The sequence below is a fragment of the Triturus cristatus genome, chromosome 1_1, assembly GCF_964204655.1.
Source record: "Triturus cristatus chromosome 1_1, aTriCri1.1, whole genome shotgun sequence".
Classification (NCBI taxonomy): Eukaryota; Metazoa; Chordata; class Amphibia; order Caudata; family Salamandridae; genus Triturus; species Triturus cristatus.
Window position 1 is genome coordinate 247,365,630 of NC_140579.1, and position 15,763 is coordinate 247,381,392.

Sequence of the window (15,763 nt, forward strand, 5' to 3'; positions counted from 1 at the left end):
CACAACTGCACTGCCCTAATCCCTGAAACACCAGATCCAACACACCCCCTACACTGCCCGAAGACCACTGCACTGCCCTAAACCCTGAAACACCAGCCCCCGCAGGACCCCCTACACTACACGAACACGACTGCACTGCCCTAAACTCTGAAACACCAGCCCCACACGACCCCCTACAGTGCCTGAACACCACTGCACTGCCCTAAACCCTGAAACACCAGCCCCCAAATGACCCCAACACTGCCCAAACACCACTGCACCACTGCCCTAAACCCTGAAACACCACCCCTGCATGATCCCCTACACTGCTCGAACACCACTGCCCTAAACCCTGAAACACCACCCCCTGCAAGACCCCCTACATGCCCGAACACCACTGTCCTATACCCTGAAACACCATCCCCAACACGACCCTCTACTCTACCCGAACACCGCTGCACTGCCCTAAACCCTGAAACACCAGCCCCAGCAAGACCCCCTACACTTCCTAGACACCACTGCACTACCCTAAACACTGAAACATCACCCCCAGCAAGACTCCCTACAGTGCCCGAACACCACTGCATGGCCCTAAATCCTGAAACACCACCAACAGGAAGACCCCCTACAATGCCCGAACACCACTGCCCTATACCCTGAAACACCACCCCAGCAAGACCCCCTACACTGCCCGATCAACACTGCCCTAAACCTTGAAACACCATCACCTACAAGACCCCCTACTTTGCCTGAAAACCACTGCACCACTGCCCTAAAACCTGAAACACCTCCCCCTGCTCGACCCCCTACACTGCCCGAACACCACTGCACTGCCATAAACCCTGAAACACCAGATCCCACACACACCCTACACTGCCCGAACACCACTGCACTGACCTAAACCCTGAAACACCAGCCCCCAAATGACCCCAACTCTGCCCGAACACCACTGCCCTAAACCCTGAAACACCACCCCCTGCACGATCCCCTACACTGCTCGAACACCACTGCCCTAAACCCTGAAACACCACCCCCAGCATGACCCCCTATACTGCCCGAACACCGCTGCTCTGCCCTTAATCCTGAAACACCACCCCCAGCACGACACCCTACTCTGCCCAAACACGACTGCACTGCCCTAAACCCTGAGACACCTCCTCTAGCAAGACCCCCTACACTGCCCGAACACCACTGCACTGCCCTAAACCCTGAGACACCACCCCTAGTAAGACCCCCTACACTGCCCAAACACCACTGCCCTATACCCTGAAACTCCACCCCCAGCAAGACCCCCTACACTGCCCAAATACCACTGCCCTAAACCCTGAAACACCACCCCCTGCAATAACCCCTACACTGCCCGAACACCACTGCACCACTACCCTAAACCCTGAAACACCACCCCCTGCATGACCCCCTACACTGCCCGAACACAACTGCCCAAAATCCTGAAACACCACCCCCTGCACGACCCCCTACACTGCCTGAACACCACTGCACTGCCCTAAACCCTGAAACACCACCCCCAGCACGACCCCCTACACTGCCCGAACACCACTGCACTGCCCTAAACCCTAAACCACCACCCCCAGCACGACCCCCTACATTGCCTGAACACCACTTCACTGCCCTAAACCCCGAAACACCAGCCCCCGCTCGACCCCCTACACTGCCCGAACACCACTGCACTGCCCTAAACCCTGAAACACCACCCCTGCACGATCCCCTACACTGCCCGAACACCACTGCCCTATACCCAGAAACAACGCCCCCAGCAAGACTCCCTACTCTGCCCGAACACAGCTGCACTGTCCTAAACTCTGAAACACCACCCCCTGCACAACCCCCTACACTGCCCGAACACCACTGCACTGCCCTAAACCCTGAAAAACCAGCCCCAGCAAGACCCCCTACACTTCCTAGACACCAGTGCACTACCCTAAACACTGAAACATCACCCCCAGCAAGACTCCCTACAGTGCCCGAACACCACTGCATGGCCCTAAATCCTGAAACACCACCAACAGGAAGACCCCCTACAATGCCCGAACACCACTGCCCTATACCCTGAAACACCACCCCCAGCAAGACCCCCTACACTGCCCGATCACCACTGCCCTAAACCTTGAAACACCATCCCCTGCAAGACCCCCTACTTTGCCCGAACACCACTGCACCACTGCCCTAAAACACCTCCCCGTGCACGACCCCCTACACTGCCTGAACACCACTGCACTGCCCTAAACCCTGAAACACCAGCCCCCGCAGGACCCCCTACACTACCCGAACACGACTGCACTGACCTAAACCCTGAAACATCAGCCCGCGCACGACCTCCTACACTGCCTGAACACCACGGCACTGCCCTAAACCCTGAAACACCAGCCCCCAAATGACCCCAACTCTGCCCGAACACCACTGCCCTAAACCCTGAAACACCACCCCCTGCACGATCCCCTACACTGCTCGAACACCACTGCCCTAAACCCTGAAACACCACTCCCTGCAAGACCCTATGGATGTCCGTACATCACTGCCCTATACCCTGAAACCCCGTCCCCAACACGAACACCACTGCACTGCCCTAAACCCTGAAACACCACCCTCTGCACAACCCCCTACACTGCAAGAACACCGCTGCACTGCCCTAAACCCTGAAACACCACCCCCAGCATGACCCCCTACACTGCCCGAACACCGCTGCTCTGCCCTTAATCCTGAAACACCACCCACAGCACAACACCCTACACTGCCAGAACACCGCTGCACTGCCCTATACCCTGAAACACCACCCCAGCAAGACCCCCTACACTGCCCGATCACCACTGCCCTGAACCTTGAAACACCATCACCTACAAGACCCCCTACTTTGCCTGAAAACCACTGCCCTAAAACATGAAACACCTCCCCCTGCTCGACCCCCTACACTGCCCGAACACCACTGCACTGCCATAAACCCTGAAACACCAGATCCCACACACACCCTACACTGCCCGAACACCACTGCACTGACCTAAACCCTAAAACACCAGCCACAGCACGACCTCCTACACTGCCTGAACACCAGTGCACTGCCCTAAACCCTGAAACACCAGCCCCCAAATGATCCCAACTCTGCCCGAACACCACTGCCCTAAACCCTGAAACACCACCCCCTGCACGATCCCCTACACTGCTCGAACACCACTGCCCTAAACCCTGAAACACCACCCCCAGCATGACCCCCTATTCTGCCCGAACACCGCTGCTCTGCCCTTAATCCTGAAACACCACCCCCAGCACGACACCCTACTCTGCCCAAACACGACTGCACTGCCCTAAACCCTGAGACACCTCCTCTAGCAAGACCCCCTACACTGCCCGAACACCACTGCACTGCCCTAAACCCTGAGACACCACCCCTAGTAAGACCCCCTACACTGCCCAAACACCACTGCCCTATACCCTGAAACACCACCCCCAGCAAGACCCCCTACACTGCCCGAATACCACAGCCCTAAACCCTGAAACACCACCCCCTGCAATAACCCCTACACTGCCCGAACACCACTGCACCACTACCCTAAACCCTGAAACACCACCCCCTGCATGACCCCTTACACTGCCCGAACACAACTGCCCAAAACCCTGAAACACCACCCCCTGCACGACCCCCTACACTGCCTGAACACCACTGCACTGCCCTAAACCCTGAAACACCACCCCCAGCACGACCCCTACACTGCCCGAACACCACTGCACTGCCCTAAACCCTAAACCACCACCCCCAGCATGACCCCCTACATTGCCTGAACACCACTTCACTGCCCTAAACCCCGAAACACCAGCCCCCGCTCGACCCCCTACTCTGCCCGAACACCACTGCACTGCCCTAAACCCTGAAACACCAGCCCCTGCACGATCCCTACTCTGCCCGAACACCACTGCACCACTGCCCTAAACTCTGAAACACCACCCCTGCACGATCCCCTACACTGCCCGAACACCACTGCCCTATACCCTGAAACAACGCCCCCAGCAAGACCCCCTACTCTGCCCGAACACCACTGCACTGCCCTAAACCCTGAGACACCACCCCTAGTAAGACCCCCTACACTGCCCAAACACCACTGCCCTATACCCTGAAACACCACCCCCAGCAAGACCCCCTACACTGCCCGAATACCACTGCCCTAAACCCTGAAACACCACGCCCTGCAATAACCCCTACACTGCCCGAACACCACTGCACCACTACCCTAAACCCTGAAACACCACCCCCTGCATGACCCCTTACACTGCCCGAACACAACTGCCCAAAACCCTGAAACACCACCCCCTGCACGACCCCCTACACTACCTGAACACCACTGCACTGCCCTAAACCCTGAAACACCACCCCCAGCACGACCCCTACACTGCCCGAACACCACTGCACTGCCCTAAACCCTAAACCACCACCCCCAGCATGACCCCCTACATTGCCTGAACACCACTTCACTGCCCTAAACCCCGAAACACCAGCCCCCGCTCGACCCCCTACTCTGCCCGAACACCACTGCACTGCCCTAAACCCTGAAACACCAGCCCCTGCACGATCCCTACTCTGCCCGAACACCACTGCACCACTGCCCTAAACTCTGAAACACCACCCCTGCACGATCCCCTACACTGCCCGAACACCACTGCCCTATACCCTGTAACAACGCCCCCAGCAAGACCCCCTACTCTGCCCGAACACCGCTGCACTGTCCTAAACTCTGAAACACCACCCCCTGCACAACCCCCTACACTGCCCAAACACCACTGCACTGCCCTAAACCCTGAAACACCAGCCCCAGCAAGACCCCCTACACTTCCTAGACACCACTGCACTACCTTAAACACTGAAACACCACCCCCAGCAGGACTCCCTACAGTGCCCCAACACCACTGCATGGCCCTAAATCCTGAAACACCACCAACAGGAAGACCCCCTAAAATGCCCGAACACCACTGCCCTATACCCTGAAACACCACCCCCAGTAAGACCCCCTACACTGCCCGATCACCACTGCCCTAAACCTTGTAACACCATCCCCTACAAGACCCCCTACTTTGCCCGAAAACCACTGCACCACTGCCCTAAAACCTGAAACACCTCCCCCTGCACGACCCCCTACACTGCCCGAACACCATTGCACTGCCATAAACCCTGAAACACCAGATCCCACACACACCCTACACTGCCCGAACACCACTGCACTGACCTAAACCCTGAAACACCAGCCCCCGCACGACCCCCTACACTGCCTGAACACCAGTGCACTGCCCTAAACCCTGAAACACCAGCCCCCAAATGACCCCAACTCTGCCTGCACACCACTGCCCTACACCCTGAAACACCACCCCCTGCACGATCCCCTACACTGCTCGAACACCACTGCCCTGAACTCTGAAACACCACCCCCTGCAAGACCCCCTACATGCCCGAACATCACTGCCCTATAACCTGAAACACCATCCCCAACACGACCCTCTACTCTACCCGAACACCGCTGCACTGCCCTAAACCCTGAAACACCAGCCCGCACGACCCCCTACACCTCCCAAACACCACTGCACTGCCATAAACCCTGAAACACCAGATCCAACACACTCCCTACACTGCCCGAAGACCACTGCACTGCCCTAAACCCTGAAACACCAGCCCCCGCAGGACCCCCTACACTACACGAACACGACTGCACTGCCCTAAACCCTGAAACACCAGCCCCTGCACGACCCCCTACAGTGCCTGAACACCACTGCACTGCCCTAAACCCTGAAACACCAGCCCCCAAATGACCCCAACACTGCCCGAACACCACTGCACCACTGCCCTAAACCCTGAAACACCACCCCCTGCACGATCCCCTACACTGCTCGAACACCACTGCCCTAAACCCTGAAACACCACCCCCTGCAAAACCCCCTACATGCCCGAACACCACTGCCCTATACCCTGAAACACCATCCCCAACACGACCCTCTACTCTACCCGAACACCGCTGCACTGCCCTAAACCCTGAAACACCACCCTCTGCACAACCCCCTACACTGCCAGAACACTGCTGCACTGCCCTAAACCCTGAAATACCACCCCCAGCATGACCCCCTACAGTGCCTGAACACTGCTGCTCTGCCCTTAATCCTGAAACACCACCCCCAGCACGACACCCTACTCTGCCCAAACAACACTACACTGCCCTAAACCCTGAGACACCACCCCTAGCAAGACCCCCTACACTGCCCAAACACCACTGCCCTATACCCTGAAACACCACCCCCAGCAAGACCCCCTACACTGCCCGAATACCACTGCCCTAAACCCTGAAACACCACCCCCTGCAAGACCCCCTACTTTGCCCGAACACCACTGCACCACTGCCCTAAAACCTGAAACACCTCCCCCTGCACGACCCCCTACACTGCCCTAACACCACTGCACTGCCCTAAACCCTGTAACACCAGCCCCCGCAGGACCCCCTACTCTACCCGAACACGAGTGCACTGACCTAAACCCTGAAACATCAGCCCCCGCACGACCTCCTACACTGCCCGAACACCACTGCACTGCCCTACACCCTAAAACACCACCCCCAGCACGACCCCCTACACTGCCTGAACACCACTGCACTGCCCTAAACCCTGAAACACCAGCCCTAGAACGACCCCCCACACTGCCTGAACACCACTTCACTGCCCTAAACCCCGAAACACCAGCCCCCGCTCAACCCCCTACACTGCCTGAACACCACTGCACTACCCTAAAACCTGAAACACCAGCCCCTGCATGCTCCCTACTCTGCCCGAACACCACTGCACCACTGCCCTAAACTCTGAAACACCACCCCTGCACGATCCACTACACTGCCCGAACACCACTGCCCTATTCCCTGAAACACCACCCCCTGCACAACCCCCTACACTGCCCAAACACCACTGCACTGCCCTAAACCCTGAAACACGGGCCCCAGCACAACCCCCTACACTTCCTAGACACCACTGCACTACCCTAAAGACTGAAACACCACCCCCAGCAAGAATCCCTACAGTGCCCGAACACCACTGCATGGCCCTAAATCCTAAAACACCACCAACAGCAAGACCCCCTACAATGCCCGAACACCACTGCCCTATACCCTAAAACACCACCCCCAGCAAGACCCCCTACACTGCCCGATCACCACTGCCCTAAACCTTGAAACACCATCCCCTGCAAGACCCCCTACTTTGCCCGAACACCACTGCACCACTGCCCTAAAACACCTCCCCGTGCACGACCCCCTACACTGCCTGAACACCACTGCACTGCCCTAAACCCTGAAACACCAGCCCCCGCAGGACCCCCTACACTAACCGAACACGACTGCACTGACCTAAACCCTGAAACATCAGCCCCCGCACGACCTCCTACACTGCCTGAACACCACGGCACTGCCCTAAACCCTGAAACACCAGCCCCCAAATGACCCCAACTCTGCCCGAACACCACTGCCCTAAACCCTGAAACACCACCCCCTGCACGATCCCCTACACTGCTCGAACACCACTGCCCTAAACCCTGAAACACCACTCCCTGCAAGACCCTATGCATGTCCGTACATCACTGCCCTATACCCTGAAACCCCATCCCCAACACGAACACCACTGCACTGCCCTAAACCCTGAAACACCACCCTCTGCACAACCCCCTACACTGCCAGAACACCGCTGCACTGCCCTAAACCCTGAAACACCACCCCCAGCATGACCCCCTACACTGCCCGAACGCCTCTGCTCTGCCCTTAATCCTGAAACACCACCCCAAGCACGACACCCTACTCTGCCCAAACACGACTGCACTGCCCTAAACCCTGAGACACCTTCTCTAGCAAGACCCCCTACACTGCCCGAACACCACTGCACTGCCCTAAACCCTGACACACCACCTCTAGCAAGACCCCCTACACTGCCCATACACCACTGCCCTATACCCTAAAACACCACCCCAGCAAGATCCCATACACTGCCCGAATACCACTGCCCTAAACCCTGAAACACCACCCCCTGCAATAACCCCTACACTGCCCGAACACCACTGCACCACTACCCTAAACCCTGAAACACCACCCCCTGCATGACCCCCTACAATGCCCGAACACCACTGCCCTAAACCCTGAAACACCACCCCTGCACGACCCCCTACACTGCCGGAACACCACTGCACTGCCCTAAACCCTGAAACACCACACCCAGCACGACCCCCTACACTGCCCAAACACCACTGCCCTGCCCCAAACCCTGAAACACCACCCCAGCACGACCCCCTACTGTGCCCGAACACCACCGCACTGCCCTGAACCCTGAAATACCACCCCCAGAAAGAGCCCCTACACTGCCCGAACACCACTGCCCTAATCCCTGAAACACCACCATCAGCATGACCCACTTCTCTCCCCGAACACCACTGCACAGCCCAAACCCTGAAAAACCACCCCATGCACAACCCCCTACACTGTCCGAACACCACTTCACTGCCCTAAACCCTGAAACACCAGCCCCTGCACGACCCCTACACTGCCCGAACAACACTGCACCACTGCCCTAAACTCTGAAACACCACCCCTGCACGATCCCCTACACTGCCCGAACACCACTGCCCTATACCCTGAAACACCACCCCTGCACGACCCCCTACACTGCCGGAACACCACTGCACTGCCCTAAACCCTGAAACACCACACCCAGCACGACCCCCTACACTGCCCAAACACCACTGCCCTGCCCCAAACCCTGAAACACCACCCCAGCACGACCCCCTACTGTGCCCGAACACCACCGCACTGCCCTGAACCCTGAAATACCACCCCCAGAAAGAGCCCCTACACTGCCCGAACACCACTGCCCTAATCCCTGAAACACCACCATCAGCATGACCCACTTCTCTCCCCGAACACCACTGCACAGCCCAAACCCTGAAAAACCACCCCATGCACAACCCCCTACACTGTCCGAACACCACTTCACTGCCCTAAACCCTGAAACACCAGCCCCTGCACGACCCCTACACTGCCCGAACAACACTGCACCACTGCCCTAAACTCTGAAACACCACCCCTGCACGATCCCCTACACTGCCCGAACACCACTGCCCTATACCCTGAAACAACGCCCCCAGCACGACCCCCTACTCTGCCCGAACACCGCTGCACTGTCGTAAACTCTGAAACACCACCCCCTGCACAACCCCCTACACTGCCCGAACACCACTGCACTGCCCTAAACCCTGAAACACCAGCCCCAGCATGACCCCCTACACTTCCTAGACACCACTTCACTACCCTAAACACTGAAACACCACCCCCATCAAGAATCCCTACTGTGCCTGAACACCACTGCATGGCCCTAAATCCTAAAACACCACCAACAGCAAGACCCCCTACAATGCCCGAACACCACTGCCCTATACCCTGAAACACCACCCCCAGCAAGACCCCCTACACTGCCCGATCACCACTGCCCTAAACCTTGAAACACCATCCCCTACAAGACCCCCTACTTTGCCCGAAAACCACTGCACCACTGCCCTAAAACCTGAAACACCTCCCCCTGCACGACCCCCTACACTGCCCGAACACCATTGCACTGCCATAAACCCTGAAACACCAGATCCCACACACACCCTACACTGCCCGAACACCACTGCACTGACCTAAACCCTGAAACACCAGCCCCCGCACGACCCCCTACACTGCCTGAACACCAGTGCACTGCCCTAAACCCTGAAACACCAGCCCCCAAATGACCCCAACTCTGCCCGCACACCACTGCCCTACACCCTGAAACACCACCCCCTGCACGATCCCCTACACTGCTCGAACACCACTGCCCTAAACTCTGAAACACCACCCCCTGCAAGACCCCCTACATGCCCGAACATCACTGCCCTATACCCTGAAACATCATCCCCAACACGACCCTCTACTCTACCCGAACACCGCTGCACTGCCCTAAACCCTGAAACACCAGCCCGCACGACCCCCTACACCTCCCAAACACCACTGCACTGCCATAAACCCTGAAACACCAGATCCAACACACCCCCTACACTGCCCGAAGACCACTGCACTGCCCTAAACCCTGAAACACCAGCCACCGCAGGACCCCCTACACTACACGAACACGACTGCACTGCCCTAAACCCTGAAACACCAGCCCCTGCACGACCCCCTACATTGCCCGAACACCACTCCTCTGCCCTATACCCTGAAACACTACCCCGAGCACAACCCCCTACTCTGCCCGAACACCACTGCACTGACCTAAACCCTGAAACATCAGCCCCCGCACGACCTCCTACACTGCCCGAACACCACTGCACTGCCCTACACCCTAAAACACCACCCCCAGCATGACCCCCTACACTGCCTGAACACCACTGCACTGCCCTAAACCTTGAAACACCAGCCCTAGAACGACCCCCTACACTGCCTGAACACCACTTCACTGCCCTAAACCCCGAAACACCAGCCCCCGCTCAACCCCCTACACTGCCCGAACACCACTGCACTACCCTAAAACCTGAAACACCAGCCCCTGCATGATCCCTACTCTGCCCGAACACCACTGCACCACTGCCCTAAACTCTGAAACACCACCCCTGCACGATCCACTACACTGCCCGAACACCACTGCCCTATTCCCTGAAACACCACCCCCTGCACAACCCCCTACACTGCCCAAACACCACTGCACTGCCCTAAACCCTGAAACACCGGCCCCAGCACGACCCCCTACACTTCCTAGACACCACTCCACTACCCTAAAGACTGAAACACCACCCCCAGCAAGAATCCCTACAGTGCCTGAACCCCACTGCATGGCCCTAAATCCTAAAACACCACCAACAGCAAGACCCCCTACAATGCCCGAACACCACTGCCCTATACCCTGAAACACCACCCCCAGCAAGACCCCCTACACTGCCCGATCACCACTGCCCTAAACCTTGAAACACCATCCCCTGCAAGACCCCCTACTTTGCCCGAACACCACTGCACCACTGCCCTAAAACACCTCCCCGTGCACGACCCCCTACACTGCCTGAACACCACTGCACTGCCCTAAACCCTGAAACACCAGCCCCCGCAGGACCCCCTACACTACCCGAACACGACTGCACTGACCTAAACCCTGAAACATCAGCCCCCGCACGACCTCCTACACTGCCTGAACACCACGGCACTGCCCTAAACCCTGAAACACCAGCCCCCAAATGACCCCAACTCTGCCCGAACACCACTGCCCTAAACCCTGAAACACCACCCCCTGCACGATCCCCTACACTGCTCGAACACCACTGCCCTAAACCCTGAAACACCACTCCCTGCAAGACCCTATGCATGTCCGTACATCACTGCCCTATACCCTGAAACCCCATCCCCAACACGAACACCACTGCACTGCCCTAAACCCTGAAACACCACCCTCTGCACAACCCCCTACACTGCCAGAACACCGCTGCACTGCCCTAAACCCTGAAACACCACCCCCAGCATGACCCCCTACACTGCCCGAACACCGCTGCTCTGCCCTTAATCCTGAAACACCACCCCAAGCACGACACCCTACTCTGCCCAAACACGACTGCACTGCCCTAAACCCTGAGACACCTTCTCTAGCAAGACCCCCTACACTGCCCGAACACCACTGCACTGCCCTAAACCCTGACACACCACCCCTAGCAAGACCCCCTACACTGCCCATACACCACTGCCCTATACCCTAAAACACCACCCCCAGCAAGATCCCATACACTGCCCGAATACCACTGCCCTAAACCCTGAAACACCACCCCCTGCAATAACCCCTACACTGCCCGAACACCACTGCACCACTACCCTAAACCCTGAAACACCACCCCCTGCATGACCCCCTACAATGCCCGAACACCACTGCCCTAAACCCTGAAACACCACCCCTGCACGACCCCCTACACTGCCGGAACACCACTGCACTGCCCTAAACCCTGAAACACCACACCCAGCACGACCCCCTACACTGCCCAAACATCACTGCCCTGCCCCAAACCCTGAAACACCACCCCAGCACGACCCCCTACTGTGCCCGAACACCACCGCACTGCCCTGAACCCTGAAATACCACCCCCAGAAAGAGCCCCTACACTGCCCGAACACCACTGCCCTAATCCCTGAAACACCACCATCAGCATGACCCACTTCTCTCCCCGAACACCACTGCACAGCCCAAACCCTGAAAAACCACCCCATGCACGACCCCCTACACTGTCCGAACACTACTTCACTGCCCTAAACCCTGAAACACCAGCCCCTGCACGACCCCTACACTGCCCGAACAACACTGCACCACTGCCCTAAACTCTGAAACACCACCCCTGCACGATCCCCTACACTGCCCGAACACCACTGCCCTATACCCTGAAACAACGCCCCCAGCACGACCCCCTACTCTGCCCGAACACCGCTGCACTGTCGTAAACTCTGAAACACCACCCCCTGCACAACCCCCTACACAGCCCGAACACCACTGCACTGCCCTAAACCCTGAAACACCAGCCCCAGCATGACCCCCTACACTTCCTAGACACCACTTCACTACCCTAAACACTGAAACATCACCCCCAGCAAGAATCCCTACTGTGCCTGAACACCACTGCATGGCCCTAAATCCTAAAACACCACCAACAGCAAGACCCCCTACAATGCCCGAACACCACTGCCCTATACCCTGAAACACCACCCCCAGCAAGACCCCCTACACTGCCCGATCACCACTGCCCTAAACCTTGAAACACCATCCCCTACAAGACCCCCTACTTTGCCCGAAAACCACTGCACCACTGCCCTAAAACCTGAAACACCTCCCCCTGCACGACCCCCTACACTGCCCGAACACCATTGCACTGCCATAAACCCTGAAACACCAGATCCCACACACACCCTACACTGCCCGAACACCACTGCACTGACCTAAACCCTGAAACACCAGCCCCCGCACGACCCCCTACACTGCCTGAACACCAGTGCACTGCCCTAAACCCTGAAACACCAGCCCCCAAATGACCCCAACTCTGCCCGCACACCACTGCCCTACACCCTGAAACACCACCCCCTGCACGATCCCCTACACTGCTCGAACACCACTGCCCTAAACTCTGAAACACCACCCCCTGCAAGACCCCCTACATGCCCGAACATCACTGCCCTATACCCTGAAACATCATCCCCAACACGACCCTCTACTCTACCCGAACACCGCTGCACTGCCCTAAACCCTGAAACACCAGCCCGCACGACCCCCTACACCTCCCAAACACCACTGCACTGCCATAAACCCTGAAACACCAGATCCAACACACCCCCTACACTGCCCGAAGACCACTGCACTGCCCTAAACCCTGAAACACCAGCCCCCGCAGGACCCCCTACACTACACGAACACGACTGCACTGCCCTAAACCCTGAAACACCAGCCCCTGCACGACCCCCTACAGTGCCTGAACACCACTGCACTGCCCTAAACCCTGAAACACCAGCCCCCAAATGACCCCAACACTGCCCGAACACCACTGCACCACTGCCCTAAACCCTGAAACACCACCCCCTGCACAATCCCCTACACTGTTCGAACACCACTGCCCTAAACCCTGAAACACCACCCCCTGCAAAACCCCCTACATGCCCGAACACCACTGCCCTATACCCTGAAACACCATCCCCAACACGACCCTCTACTCTACCCGAACACCGCTGCACTGCCCTAAACCCTGAAACACCACCCTCTGCACAACCCCCTACACTGCCAGAACACTGCTGCACTGCCCTAAACCCTGAAATACCACCCCCAGCATGACCCCCTACAGTGCCTGAACACCGCTGCTCTGCCCTTAATCCTGAAACACCACCCCCAGCACGACACCCTACTCTGCCCAAACACCACTGCACTGCCCTAAACCCTGAGACACCACCCCTAGCAAGACCCCCTACATTGCCCAAACACCACTGCCCTATACCCTGAAACACCACCCCCAGCAAGACCCCCTACACTGCCCGAATACCACTGCCCTAAACCCTGAAACACCACCCCCTGCAAGACCCCCTACTTTGCCCGAACACCACTGCACCACTGCCCTAAAACCTGAAACACCACCCCCAGCACGACCCCCTACACTGCCTGAACACCACTGCACTGCCATAAACCCTGAAACACCAGCCCTATAACTACCCCCTACACTGCCTGAACACCACTTCACTGCCATAAAACCCGAAACAGCAGCCCCCGCTCGACCCCCTACACTGCCCGAACACCACTGCACTACCCTAAAACCTGAAACACCAGCCCCTGCATGATCCCTACTCTGCCCGAACACCACTGCACCACTGCCCTAAACTCTGAAACACCACCACTGCACGATCCCCTGCACTGCCCGAACACCACTGCCCTATTCCCTGAAACACCACCCCCTGCACAACCCCCTACACTGCCCAAACACCACTGCACTGCCCTAAACCCTGAAACACCGGCCCCAGCACGACCCCCTACACTTCCTAGACACCACTGCACTACCCTAAACACTGAAACACCACCCCCAGCAAGAATCCCTACAGTGCCCGAACACCTCTGCATGGCCCTAAATCCTGAAACACCACCAACAGCAAGACCCCCTACAATGCCCAAACACCACTGCCCTATACCCTGAAACACCACCCCGAGCAAGACCCCCTACACTGCCCGATCACCACTGCCCTAAACCTTGAAACACCATCCCCTGCAAGACCCCCTACTTTGCCCGAACACCACTGCACCACTGCCCTAAAACACCTCCCCGTGCACGACCCCCTACATTGCCTGAACACCACTGCACTGCCCTAAACCCTGAAACACCAGCCCCCGCAGGACCCCCTACACTACCCGAACACGACTGCACTGACCTAAACCCTGAAACATCAGCCCCCGCACGACCTCCTACACTGCCTGAACACCACGGCACTGCCCTAAACCCTGAAACACCAGCCCCCAAATGACCCCAACTCTGCGCGAACATCACTGCCCTAAACCCTGAAACACCACCCCCTGCACGATCCCCTACACTGCTCGAACACCACTGCCCTAAACCCTGAAACACCACTCCCTGCAAGACCCTATGCATGTCCGTACATCACTGCCCTATACCCTGAAACCCCATCCCCAACACGAACACCACTGCACTGCCCTAAACCCTGAAACACCACCCTCTGCACAACCCCTACACTGCCAGAACACTGCTGCACTGCCCTAAACCCTGAAACACCACCCCCAGCATGACCCCCTACACTGCCCGAACACCGCTGCTCTGCCCTTAATCCTGAAACACCACCCCCAGCACGACACCCTACTCTGCCCAAACACGACTGCACTGCCCTAAACCCTGAGACACCTTCTCTAGCAAGACCCCCTATACTGCCCGAACACCACTGCACTGCCCTAAACCCTGACACACCACCCCTAGCAAGACCCCCTACACTGCCCATACACCACTGCCCTATACCCTAAAACACCACCCCCAGCAAGATCCCATACACTGCCCGAATACCACTGCCCTAAACCCTGAAACACCACCCCATGCAATAACCCCTACACTGCCCGAACACCACTGCACCACTACCCTAGACCCTGAAACACCACCCCCTGCATGGCCCCCTACAATGCCCGAACACAACTGCCCTAAACCCTGAAACACCACCCCTGCATGACCCCCTACACTGCCTGAACACCACTGCAC